Source organism: Phoca vitulina, unplaced genomic scaffold, assembly GCF_004348235.1.
Source record: "Phoca vitulina isolate PV1807 unplaced genomic scaffold, GSC_HSeal_1.0 scaffold9, whole genome shotgun sequence".
NCBI lineage: Eukaryota > Metazoa > Chordata > Mammalia > Carnivora > Phocidae > Phoca > Phoca vitulina.
Genome location: NW_022589712.1, coordinates 2,271,694 through 2,285,031, shown reverse-complemented (window position 1 = coordinate 2,285,031; position 13,338 = coordinate 2,271,694).

The following is a 13,338-nucleotide window of genomic DNA, read 5'->3' as shown; positions in this document are numbered from 1 at the left end:
GGGGTTGTTACTCATTCACCTTCTCTGTGACCTACAATAACCACTTTCTAACAGGGCAAAAGATTAGGACTTTTATCAGCTTGTACGTACTTGCAGTTTTCCCCTATTAATTTCTAGATAAAGTCCTTACAGTAAAATAATCATTTTCATACACAAACACACACATATATTATATACATATATGTGTGTGTATATATATATATGATGGTACCTTTCGCATTAAAAGAAATCGTCAATAGTACAGAATGTAGATGTACTTCAGTCTTAAAGAACAAAGTATAGGGGCGCCTGGGTGGCTCAGTTGTTAAGCGTCTGCCTTCGGCTCAGGTCATGATCCCAGGGTCCTGGGATCGAGCCCCGCATCGGGCTCCCTGCTCAGCGGGAAGCCTGCTTCTCCCTCTCCCACTCCCCCTGCTTGTGTTCCCTCTCTCGCTGTGTCTCTCTCTGTCAAATAAATGAATAAAATTTAAAAAAAAAAAAAAAGAAGAACAAAGTGTAAATGTGGGCTTCAAGATATATAGCGTAACTTCTGAAAATGACAACATGATTGGAAGATCCAAGGGCCAAAGTTTTGGTTATCTCAAAGACTATGTGATTTTACAACACTGCAATAATTAAAAAAACAAAACCACAACACCTCCTGAGTATAGCATTTTACAATTTGCAAAGGACTTTACATGCATCATTTTATGTTGTCCCAAAGGGAGCTCTGATAATTGTCACTGGAACTCTCAGACCTGACTAGACAGGGAGCTGAGCTTCAGAACAGATCACAGATTTGGGATTTTTTGAATAGAGCTGTGCTGTCCAAGAGAACTTTTTGCACTGTCCATGGCAGCCACAGGCTAGATGTGGCTATTGAGCCCTCGAAACATGGCTCGTGCAACTAAGGAGCTGAACTCATCACTGCATTTAATTTTAATTAATTTAACTTTAAATAGCTACCTGTTGCAGCATCTACCATATTGGGCAGCACCCATCTGGTTTTAAAGAACTTAACCATATCTCACAGTTAATAAGCTAAATCATTCGTTTATCCAATTGTTCATTCAATTGTTCCATTCAGTTGTTAGTGAACTTGATGTTTGAAGATTGTTTCCAAAGTTCTGTGAAATTAGCAATTTTTATTTAGTCTAGACTGATGGTGACCTAACATGGTTAGGTTACTGGCAACGCCCGCCATTCGTGGGAGCATGTCATTCCTTTTGAAGAGCACGAGAAAGCCCTTGCAGCTTGATTTATTCTTGTGAAAATAAAATTTTTAGGAAAATAATGGTTTTACATACAGACAAAACGTGGATTGTCATCTTAATACAGACATGCAAGCAACATCGTCCCTAAAAGACACCAACATGGACACAAATGAGACCAGTGGGTGCAAACCCTAACCCGTCACTTCTCTGCCCAAGAGTCTCATGGGAATCGCACCACTTTCCAAACCCGCTTTCCTCTTGAAAGGGGAGAGTTGCAAAAGTTCAGGAAGCTAATAATTGTGAAGGCCCCCCGAATAGCCCTAACACATAGTCATCACCAGGAAATGTTAACTGGCTAAGATGACATTTTAACTTTCACAGAAAATACCACTTGGAACAGTTATTTAAAGAAATCTAATACTTAGCATAACATGCACTTTTTTACACCAATCTTATCGATTAATGAACTCTGGTTTCGTTTTTATTTTCAGCAACATTCTAGCTTACTTCAGTGCTGGCCTGTCTATAACTATTCACAATCAACTTCCACTCTGATCTTACAAGACCCAGCTGAGGTTTTCTTCTGTTACCCACTGTTCAAACGTACCAGAACCACCTTCTGGGATTTGCTCACTGACTCTTGGGGAACAACTCCAGGGAGCTACCCTTCTGGCTCTGTGCTTATGTCACGAAGCCTCAGTCTGCTCCTGTCTTTGCAAGCCACGTCCATCCCTGTCCCTCTAACTGTCCTTCTGGTAGTCAGTTCACATGGAAATAATTGCTTTCATCCTATCTGCTCCCACTTTCCCTCCTGGTTCTGCCCTTTTATCCTTCATAATAGCGGCTTTTTAAATGAACAGCATTTTACAATCTGCCTTGGCTCTCTAGCAGAACAAAATGCTCCCCCCACCCAGTTTTAATGAGAATTAATTCACATACATCACTGTGTCATTTTGAGGTAGGCAGCATGGTGGTTTGATTTACCTTTATTATAAAATAATTACCACAATAGGTTCAGCTACCATCCACCGTCTCATATAGATACAATAAAAAGAAAAGGAAGAAAAGAGAAAAGAAAAAAACATTTTCTTGTGATGAACTCTTAGGATTTGGAAACTTCCCTGTATTTCCTAGACATACGTACAGCCGTGTTATAGTTGTAACTGTATGCTCTACCTCACATCCCTAGTAATTATTGATCTTGTGATTGGAATTTTGTACCTTTTGACCACCTTCCTCCATTTTCCCATCACCCTCTGTCTCTGGTAACCACAAGTCTGATTTTTTTTCTATGAGTTTTTAAATTTTTTAACTTTATTTTTTAAGATTCTACATGTAAGAGAGATCATACAGTATTTGTCTTCCTTTGTCTTATTTCACTTAGCATAATGCCTTCAGAGTCCACCCATGTTGTCACAAACGGTAGGAGTTCCACATTTTTTATGGCTGAATAATGTTCCATGGCATCCATATACACAACTTACCTATCCATTCATTCATTAATGGACACTTAGGTTGTTTCCATGTCTCGGCTATTATAAATAATGCTGCTATGAACATAGGGGTACAGGTATATTTTTGAGTTAGTGTTTTCATTTTCTTTGGATACACACCCAGAAGTGATATTGCTAGATCATACTGTAGTTCTATTTTTAACTTTTTGAATAACCTTGATTCTGTTTTCCACAGTGGCTGCACCAATTTACATTCCTACCAACAGTGCATAAGGGATCCTTTTCTCGACATCCTGCCAGCTTTTGTCATCTCTTGTCTTTTTGACGATGGCTATTCTAACAGGTGTGAGGTGATATCTCATTATGTTTTTGATTTACAGTTTCCTGATGATTCGAGATATTGTGCATTTTTTCATGTACCTGTTGGCTTTTGGTGTATCTTCTTTGGAGAAATGGCTATTCAGGTCCTTTGCCCATTTTTAAATTCTTTTTTGTTTGTTTTTGTTTGTTTGTTTGTTGCTATTGAGTTGTATGCGTTCTTTACATATATTGGATATTAATCCCTTATCAGATGTATGGTTTGCAAATATTTTTCCCCTTCCATAGGTTTTCTTTTCACTTTGTTGATGGTTTCTTTTGCTGTGCAGAGCTTTTTAGTTTGATGGAGTCCCACTCATTTACTTTTGATTTTGTTGCTTATGCTGTAGGCATAACATCCAGACATCACCACCAAGACTCATGTCAAGGAGCTTTATTCTTGTGTTTTCTTCTAGGAGTTTCATGGTGGCAGGTCTTATATTTAAGTCTTTAATTCATTTTGAGTTAATTTTTGTGTGTGGAATAAGATATGGGCCCAGTTTCATTCTCTTACAAGTGAATATCCAATTATCCCAGCACCATGTATTGAAAAAGCTGTCTTCTCTCCATTGAGTATTCTTGGCTCCCTTGTCAAACACTAGTTAAACTCTATAATGCTTGGGTTTATTTCTCACTTCTGTTCCATTGGTTTATTCATCTGTTTTTATGCCAGCACCATACTCTTTTGATGACTATTGCTTTATAGTATAGCTTGAAATCAGGAAGTGTGATGCTTTCTGCTTTGTTCTTAGGATTTCTTTGGCTTTGGGGGGTCTTTTGTGGCTCCATATAAAATTTTAAGAGTTTTTTTCCTATTTCTGTAAAAAATGCCTTTGGAATCTTGATAGGGATTGCCTTAAATCTATAGATGTCTTATGGTAGTACTGACTTTTTAACAATATGAATGTTCCCAGTCCATGAACATGGGATACTTTCCATTTATTTGTGTCTTCTTTGATGTCTTTCATCAATGCCTTGTAGTTTTCAGAGTACAGATCTTTCACCTCCTTAAATTTATTCCTAAATATTTTATTGTTTTTGATGCTATTGTAAGTGGGATCAATTTCAATTATTTCCTTTTCTGAAAATGTGTTGTTGGTGTATAGAAACGCTTACTTTCATATGTTGATTTTGTATCTTGCAACTTCACTGAATTCATTGATTAGATCTAATAGTTTCTTGGTTGAACCTTTAGGATTTTCTATATATAAGATAATGTCCTTTGAAAAGAGAGATAATTTTACTTCTTCCTTTTTAATTCTGATACCTTTTACTTTTTTTTTCTTGCCTGATTGCTCTGGCTAGGACTTCTAGTACTATGTTGAATAGAAGCAGTGAGAGTGGGCACCATTGTCTTCTTCCTGATCCTAGAGGAAATGTTTCAACCTTTCACCACTGAGCATGATATTAGCCATGGGCTTGTCATATATGGTTTTAATTATGTTGAGATATGTTTTTTCTGTGCCTAATTTGTTGAGTTTTTATTGTGAATAAATGTTGAATTTTGTCAAATGCTTCTTCTGCTTCTATTGAAATGATTATGATTCTTTTCTTTTATTCTATTAACGTGATGTATCACAATGATTGATTTATGTATGTCAGACTATCCATCCTCACATTCCAAATTGTAAATCCTATTTGTTCATGGTGAGTGGTCCTTTTAATGTGGTGCTGAATTTGGTTTGCTAGTATTTTGTGGAAAATTTTTGCATTGATATTCATCAGTGATATTGGCCTGTAGTTTTTATGTTTGTTTTTCTGGTAGCATCCTTTTTTGGTTTTGGTATCAGGATAATGCTGACCTCATAAAATGAGTTTGGGAATGGCCCCCCTCCTTGATTTTTTTGGAAGAGCTTGGGAAGAATTGGTGTTAGTTCTTCTTTGAGTGGTAAAATTCACTGACAAAGCCATCTGGTCTTGGGCTTTTCTTCATTGGGAGATTTTTTTTATTGCTGAGTCAATCTCCTTACTAGTAATTTGTCTGTGCACATTTTTTATTTCTTCCTTATTCAGCCTTGTTAATTTATAGATTTCTAAAAAATTTTCCATTTTTATTAGGTTATCCAGTTTGTGGGCATATAGTTGCTTATCACAGCCTCTTACGATCCTTTGAATTTCTGTAGTATCCAGTGTAATGTCTCCTTTCCCATTTATAACTCAGTTGACTTGGGTCCTTTTTCTTTTTTCTTTGGTTAGATAAGGGTTTGTAAATTTTATCATTTCAAAGAACAAAGTCTTACTTTGGTTAATCTTTGCTATTTTTTTTTTCTATTCTCTATTTCATTTATTTCTGCTCTAATCTTTATTATTTCCTTTCTTCTAACTTTGTGTTCAGTTTGTACCTTAAGGCGTAAAATTTGGTTGCTTATTTAGGATCTTTCTTGCTTCTTAATATTGGCATTTATTGAAATGAACTTCCCTCTTAGAACTGTTTTTCCTGCATCCACAAGTTCTGATACGTTGTGTTTCCATTTTTGTCTGTCTCAAAAAACTTTTTTATTTCTCCTTTAATTTCTTCTTTGATCCATTGGTTGTTCAGGTGAGTGTTGTTTAATTTTCATGTGTTCATAAATTTTCCAGATTTCCTTTTGTTATTGATTTCTGGGTTCATGACATTGTGGTCAGAGAAGATACTTGATATAATTTCAACCATTTAGAATCTGGTAAGACTTGTTTTGTGGTCTAACTTATAGTTTATCCAAAAAATGATCCATGTGCACCTGAGAAGAATGTGTATTCTGTTGTTGGATAGAATGCTCTGCATATGTTGTTGTTCCAATCTGTTGTTCCCATATTGATTCTCTGTCTGTATGATCTCTCTATTGTTGAGAATAGGGTAATAAAGTCCCCCACTATTATTGTACCCACTATTATTGTATTCCTGCTGATTTCTTCTTTTAGCTCTGTTAGTTTTTGCTTTATATATTTAGGTGCTCCGATGTTGAGTGCAGAAATATTTACAATTGTTATATCTTTTTGATGTATTGACCCTTTTATCACCATTTAATAATCTTCTTTGTCTCTTTTTTACCATTTTTAGTTTAAAGTGTGTTTTATCCAGTGTAGGTATAGCTACCCCTGCTTTTTTATTATTGTTGTTGTTATCATTCGCTTGAAATGTCATTTTCCATCCCTTCACTTTCTGTCTATGTGTGTCTTTAAGGCTAAAGTGAATCCCTCCTAGACAGCATATTGTTAGATCTTGTTTTTTTTTTTTTTTTTTTTTATTACCCAGCCATTTTATATCTTTTAATTGGCGAATTCAATCCCTTTATGTTTAAAGTAATTACTGATAAGTAAGAACTTACTATTGTCCTTCTGTTAACTGTTTTCTGGTTATTTTATAGATCTTGTTTCTTATCCTACTTTTTTTTGTGTGTGTTTTAATGTCTTTTGGTATCAGTATGTTTTGACTTCTTTATCATGTACTTTTGTACAATTACTACAGGATTTTCCCTTGTGGTTATCATGAGGCTGACATAGAATATCTTAAATTTATAACATCTTATTTTAAACTGATAATAACTCAACTCCAATAAAATTCATAAACTTTATACTTTTACTTCTCCTCCCCTTCACATTTTAGCTTATTGCTATTGCAATTTATATTTTTTATATTGTATAACTAATAACAGACTATTGTAGTTATGGTTATTTTTAATACTTTCATTTTTTTTATTACTTTTAAACTAGAGTTGTAAGTGAATTAGGCACCACTATTACCATATTGCAGAATCTGACCATGGCTATATATTTATCATTACCGGTGAGGTTTGCACTATCTTTTTATGGTTTTGTTGATGTTAATAGCATTCCTTTCCTTCACTCAGAGAATCCCTTTAACATTTCTTGTAAGGCAGGTCTGGTGGTAATGAACTCTCTTGGCTTTTGTTTGTTTAGTAAAGTTTTTATTCCTCTTTCATTTCTGAAGGACAGCTTCACCAGGTATAGAATTCTTGGTTGACAGTTATTGTCTTTCAATATTTTGAATATGTCATTCCATTTTCTCCTGGCCTGAAAAATTTCTATTGAGAAATCTATTTCTAGTCTTATGGGGCTTCCTTTATAATTTCCATCTTTTGTTTTGCTGCTCTTAAAATTCTTTTTATTTTTATTTTTTTGTCTTTGACTGTTGATAATTTAATTACAATGTGTCTCAATGTAGCCCTCATTTGGATTCAACCTATTTGGGGTCCTTTGGACCTCATGGATCTGGATGTCCATTTCTCTCCCTGGGTTTGGGAAGTTTTCAGCCATTGTTACTTCAAATAAGCTTTCTGTTCCTTTCTCTTTCTCTTGTCCTTCTTGAATTTCCCTAATGTGAATATTGTTTCTTTTCATTGTGTGCTATAATTCCCATAGGCTTTCTTCACTCTTTCACTCTTTTTTCTTTTTGCTCCTCTGACTGAATAACTTCCAATGTCCTGTCCTCTAGGTCACTGATTCTTTATTCTCCATGGTTGAGTCTGGTTTTCAAATCTTCTACTGAATTCATCAGTCCAGTTATTGTATTTTTTTTGACTCCCGGATTTCATGTTTGTTTGTTTGTTTTGATGGTTGCTATTCCTTGTTGAACTTCTTATTTTGTTCATGCATTGTTTTCCTAATTTTGTTTAGTTGTCTGTCTGTTTTCTTGTAGTCCACTAAACTTCCTGAAGAGGATTGTTCTGAATTCTCTGTCTGACAGATCTCCATTTCTTTAGGGTCAGTTATTGGAACTTTATTAGTTTCCTTTGGTGGTGTCATATGTACCTGATTTTTCATGATCCTTGATTCATTACATTGGTATCTGTGCATCTGAGTAATTGAGCTCCTCTTCTAGATGTTACAGGTTTGCTCTGGCAGAGACAGCTCTTCACCAGTCAGCTCTGTTTGGGTTTCTGGGTGTGTCTGCTGGTAATGTCCTTGGGGAGATGGGCCCTGATATTATGGCCTATTTTTGGCAAGGAAACTTTTCCAGCTCTGTGGATGGGAATTGGGGCTGTGTTATTGACTGAGAACAGTTGAAAAAGACTGCTGGTTTGGTTCCCTACCCCTCAAGTGAGGCAGTAGGATGGGCTCCACAGTTGGCTGGATTCTCTGGTCAGGTTTACTAGATGGTCAGGACTAGGTACTACATTCAGTACTAAATAGGGCTATGAATTAGTTTCTCTGCCCTGGCAGGACAACAGGACCAGAGCCTGTATGGCTCATGGTTTGGGGACCTGAATCAAGCTAGAATTCCCTGGTTAGGGGAGGCCCCTTGTTTTGCTCTGCAGATGGGGGAAGTCACAGGTTAGGCTCTCTGTTCAAGTGCCACTGTACATAGGACTATTAAATAGGCTATGCAGCTTCCCATGTACTTTGGTTAGGTTGCTTACAGGTTGAAGGCTGTATTCAGTGATGAGCTGAGCCATGAATTAGATGTGCAGGGATGGCCAGGAACAGCAGGGGAAACCACTCTAAAGATGGTGAAGTTCTTTGTTTCTTGCCTTAACTCAGGCCAACCCACACCCCAAGTTTCCTGGAAGAATAGGGCCACGAGCTTTCCTCTGCAAACTGTCAGCTGTGCCTGTCCTTATCTCCACTCTAGCACTGCTGGGTCACACAGCTTCTAGGAGTTGTCACCAAGCCTTCTGGTTATATGGGGCTGGAAGACACTCTGCACAGTGGGCGGGGCTCTGTCTCAGCCCCTGTGCCTGGAAGGGAAGGGGAAAAGCTGCTCTCAATTTCCCAAACAAGCTCTCTGGTTGGGAGGGGCTGGGAGCAACCCAGGGACTTGGCATTGTACTCATTTCCCTGCTTGTGTGCAGCACAGGAAGCATCCATGCTTGGTACTGGCTTTGTCCCGGGGGCCATTAGCCTGCCTGCTTGCTTCTCAGCTCATGCACAGCTGGGCTGCACAGCTTTCAGGAGCTGCTACCAGGCCTTCTAGCCAGATGGGGCTGGAAGGCCCTCTTCACAGGGGGTGGGGTTGTCTCAGCCCCTATGCCTGGGCAGGAGCTGCTCCAGGCTACTCTCAATTTACCAAACAAGCTGTCTGGTTGGGAGGGACCAAGAGCTACCCTGGAACTTAGCTGTGTGTAGATTTCCCTGCTTGTGCGTAGCTCAGGAAGTCTCTACGTTCAGTAGTGGCTTTGCTCTGGGGGCCATCAGCTCTGCCTGCTGGCCTTTTGGCTGGAGCACCACTGGGCTGCACAGCTTCCAGGAATTGTTGCCAGTCCTTCTGCTCGAATGGGGCTAGAAGGCACTCTCCACGGTGAGTGGGGCTGTGACTCAGCACCTTGCCTGGGCACGGGCAAACTGGGCTCCAGGGCTGGCAGAACTCCTTGTTCGAGGATCCAAATCAGGCAGATCTGCACCCCACTAAGTTCCCTGGTCAGACCATAACCCCGACTTGGTTTTGCAGATGAACAAAATCTCTCGTGGGGATTACTACTTGGGCACTGCAATTATGAACAAGGTCTGCCGAGATCCCGGCGCTGGTGTGGCAAGCCCCTCCCCCCTTCCCTTGCACAGTCAAATTCCCAGTGGTTGAGTCCCGCACATTCCCCTGCAATCCCCATGGTATGAAATCAGATTAGGGGCTCCCACAAAATGACCCACAATGCTGGAGAGGCTAGTTGTTACCCTGGATTCCCTTTTCCCACTGGATGAACCAGCGGCTCAGGGGAGACCTCTCCATGTGGGGCTGTGTTGGCCTAAGGGAGGGACGATGTAGTAACATGTGGCCATATGGCCGTTTGGCGGCTTCTCTTGTCCGGCTGACACAGTCTGTCCTGGTCTCTGAGGTGCAGGAGGTACTTCAGCCTCATGCCTGTGTTCTAGGATTCTCTCAGGGGTGTTGTTCTCTGGTAGTTGCTAGTTGTCCTTCTTGGGAGAGGGGACGGAAGTCAGAGACAACATATGTCGTCATTTTAGTGATGTCGCTCTCCCAAAATATTTCTTAAGAGATGCCCACCAAGACCGTGCCCAAACTGTTCATGTGATGAGGACAAGTTTAGATGAAGTTACAATACTTTCCTCATAATCGGAGGGACCCAGCCTGAGAAGTGTGTGTCCACTAATTTACACATTCCTGCAGGTACGTGGCTGGGACGGGGACAAGAGTGGGGAATTCCAGAAACCCAAAAGCTGATTTGGCCTGTCAGCCGTGTCAGCATTATGAGAAACGCATAACTGGCCTGGGGAGCTTCCAATGGCTGAAAACTTAGGTATAAATGGCTCAAAATACCAATAATCACTTCATTCCTTACAATTAACAACACCTTATCACTTAGAGGAAGGAAGATGGTTTTGTAGATCTGCTTGAATCCTCACGATCACTTACTGGGTATTAAATGAAAGACGCCATCTGGCACATGGCTGAGAATGAAGGTTCTGGAGACTCACGGGGTTTGACAGGCGGGGATTTTACCAGCCACTAGATGCCACTGTTTTGCCGACACGGAAAGCTCCCGGAGGTGTGAGTCCTACAGGATCACGTTTTGCATCAGTAAACTTCCTGCTGAGAAGCTAAAGATCGCTCTCACTTCCAGGGAAGTCTCATCAGTGATTTGTTCTTTTGAAGAAATTACTTATATAAGCAAATTGATATCAATTTTCTTGACATTTAGACCTGATATTTTTGTTAATAAAAGCAGCCCACAAATTCAAATTTGTCCTATTCATTAGTTATACTTTCTTCTAATAAAGATGAGCAATGTATTTGTAAGGAATGGAGCAAATTATTGCTGATGTTTGGAATTCTTACACTTTGGAAATAAATGTATTTGGTGCTTTTTTTCTTTTTTAAAGTAAGGGCAATTTATATTCTCTCAACTCTGGCTTCAGAAAACATTCTGTTAATCTCTTAGCAAGTGTTTCAAAGCAGCTGAAGCCTCGGAGGGGCAGGCTGGCCTGCTGGCTGGTGGGGGAGGCCGGCGGCTGTGAGGACCGAGCTGGCCACGGTGCTCTGGACGCGGCTGGGGTCCATCCCGGATCCTGTCCTCCCCCAGCTGAGGTCCCTTCAGCTCCTTCCCATCACTTATCCGAGAGAGCCAAGACCCTCCTCAGGACAAACTCAGTGGAATCAGGGCCCAGAGAGAGACCTGAAATATTCCGAAATATGTTCACGCTCACAGTGCTCACGAAGCATGTCAGCCCTGGGAGCCGTGCTGAGATCCTGGGTCTTCCCTGCCCCGGGGTCCTTCGCACGCCTTTCCACTTGGGCCATGTGAGCGGCCTGACTGCAGCCCGCATCCTCGGCAGGAATCTGCGGGGCCCCCGAGCCACCACGTCTGGAAAGGCCAAGGCGCCTCATCTTGTCCCAGAGAGAAGGAGACAAGCAGGTCGCTGTGAGCGCTTGGGATGCCCTGCCAGTGTCGAAACATGAAGGAGTCGGAGAGGGGAAAGTCCTCACGCCACACTCGCGTATTTGGGGGGGGCGAGGGAGGCGCCCGTTTAGTGCACACTCTTGCGTGCACATGCATGCACACACGCCTCTTTGTTTTCCATGTGCACTGTCCCTTTCCCTCCGGTGGGCCTTCTGCTGCCTGAGCGGCCCAGCCGCCTTCTGCAGGCAGTCAAGCCGCTTGCCCCGGCCTGCCCTGTGCCAGAGACAGCTCTGGGTGCTGAGGCCAACCAAGTGCTGGCCGGCAAGGGCCCCCGTTCCCACGGAGGTTTCATACCCCTGAAGGAAACAGGCAGTAAACCACGAAGCAAATAGAGAAATCACAGCAGTTCAGGTGGGGTACCCACTGTCGCCTAAAGAAAGCAGGTCACGTGATAGAACGGATGGGGAGGGAGAGCCCATCGGCCCCCTGCCTCACACCTCCACCAAGGCGACAGAGCCCACCACCCGCAGCTGCTCAGTGCCGTGGGCGCTGAGCCGGACCAGGCTTCTCCCCACAGAAAGTGAAAGTTCCAGCCCTGCGTCTTGTGAGCCCAGCAGACCAGAGCCTGAGGCCCTCTGATTGAACAGGGTCCCACTGAGCCCTGGGAGCAGCTGAGAAAGCTGGACCTATCACTGGGACAGCCAAGGGCCAAATGGACATTTGCCCACGATCCTGGATGAGGGCGAGTGGTGATTACGCCAGAATGTTCTGGGTAGTTCTCAATCCATCATTTTGTCTGCCTGGGCAAAGCTGCAGGGATGTAAAATTACCTTGGTCAATCTCCAAAGATAATTGTGTGCCTTTGATCCCACAACACACAGACGTCCATAAAGTTTGCATTACGTCTCCCCAGACTAAATAACGCCGCGCGTGACGATTTTACCTAGTTTTGTGCCTCCTTAGTTCCCATCATTACCGTGGCATATGCCTTCTTAGATCCTGGAGAACGCTGGACGTTTTCCTGGTTTGCTTCTGGTGGCAAGGAGAACGACCGACTTCTCCAAAGCGCCCTGGGAAATCACTCACGATACCTCCTTCGCAAGTGGCGCAACCTGTTTGCAAATTACAAGTCCGCGGTGGCTGCTTATCTGGGAACCACTTGACTCTCTCTGGGAAAGATTTGCCAGCGAGATGTGGAAAGGCACACTAGGAGAGAGCCCGGTGTGGTTGAGGACATTTTATAAAGTCTTCTACTGAGGTCTTGGTTTTCACACAAAAACAGCATAAGCTCATTTTAATAAAAAAAAAAATCATCTCGTGGAATTTAAGAAACAAAACAAATGAACAAATAAAGAAAAAAGAAACAAATAAAAAAAACCAGACTCTTAACTGCAGAGAACACCCTGGTGGTTGTGGGGGAGGGGGAGGGGGGTGGGGGAGGGAAGGGGATTGGGGTGCACGCATGGTGAGCATGTGTAGTGCACAGAAATGTTGACTCACTCTATTGTACACCTGAATCTAATACAACACTGTGTGTTAATTATACTTCAATAAAAACATTAAGAAATTAAAAGAGTTAAAAGAAAAAAAGAAAAATCATGCACATACAGGTATATGAGAATACGAATACACACACACACATACACACATCTGTGCACAGCTACATACAGGGAGTCTACAGGCAGGACTCACACCAAACCCTTCGCTGGACAACAGAAAGGTGGCAGTCCGGGGCGTGTGTCCTCTAGTTGATGCACCCGTATACTATTCCCATATGTCTAGAAAAAGCATATAATTTTATAAAGAATAAAAGTTTTTAAAGGAAAATGGACTTACCTAAAGAAATTTTGTTATGAAGAACTCTAAACATTAAACTAAGACTCCAAATTATTTTCAGGCTTCTGATTTAATCATTAACCTGTTCCCCTCTGAGCTTCTCCTGAACGTCCTCGGGCCCCACCTGCTCCCAACACCAGTGGTTTACGAAGCGAATGCAAACAGGCGCCAGGTATCTGCCACCTGCTCCCAGCTTCCTGCGCT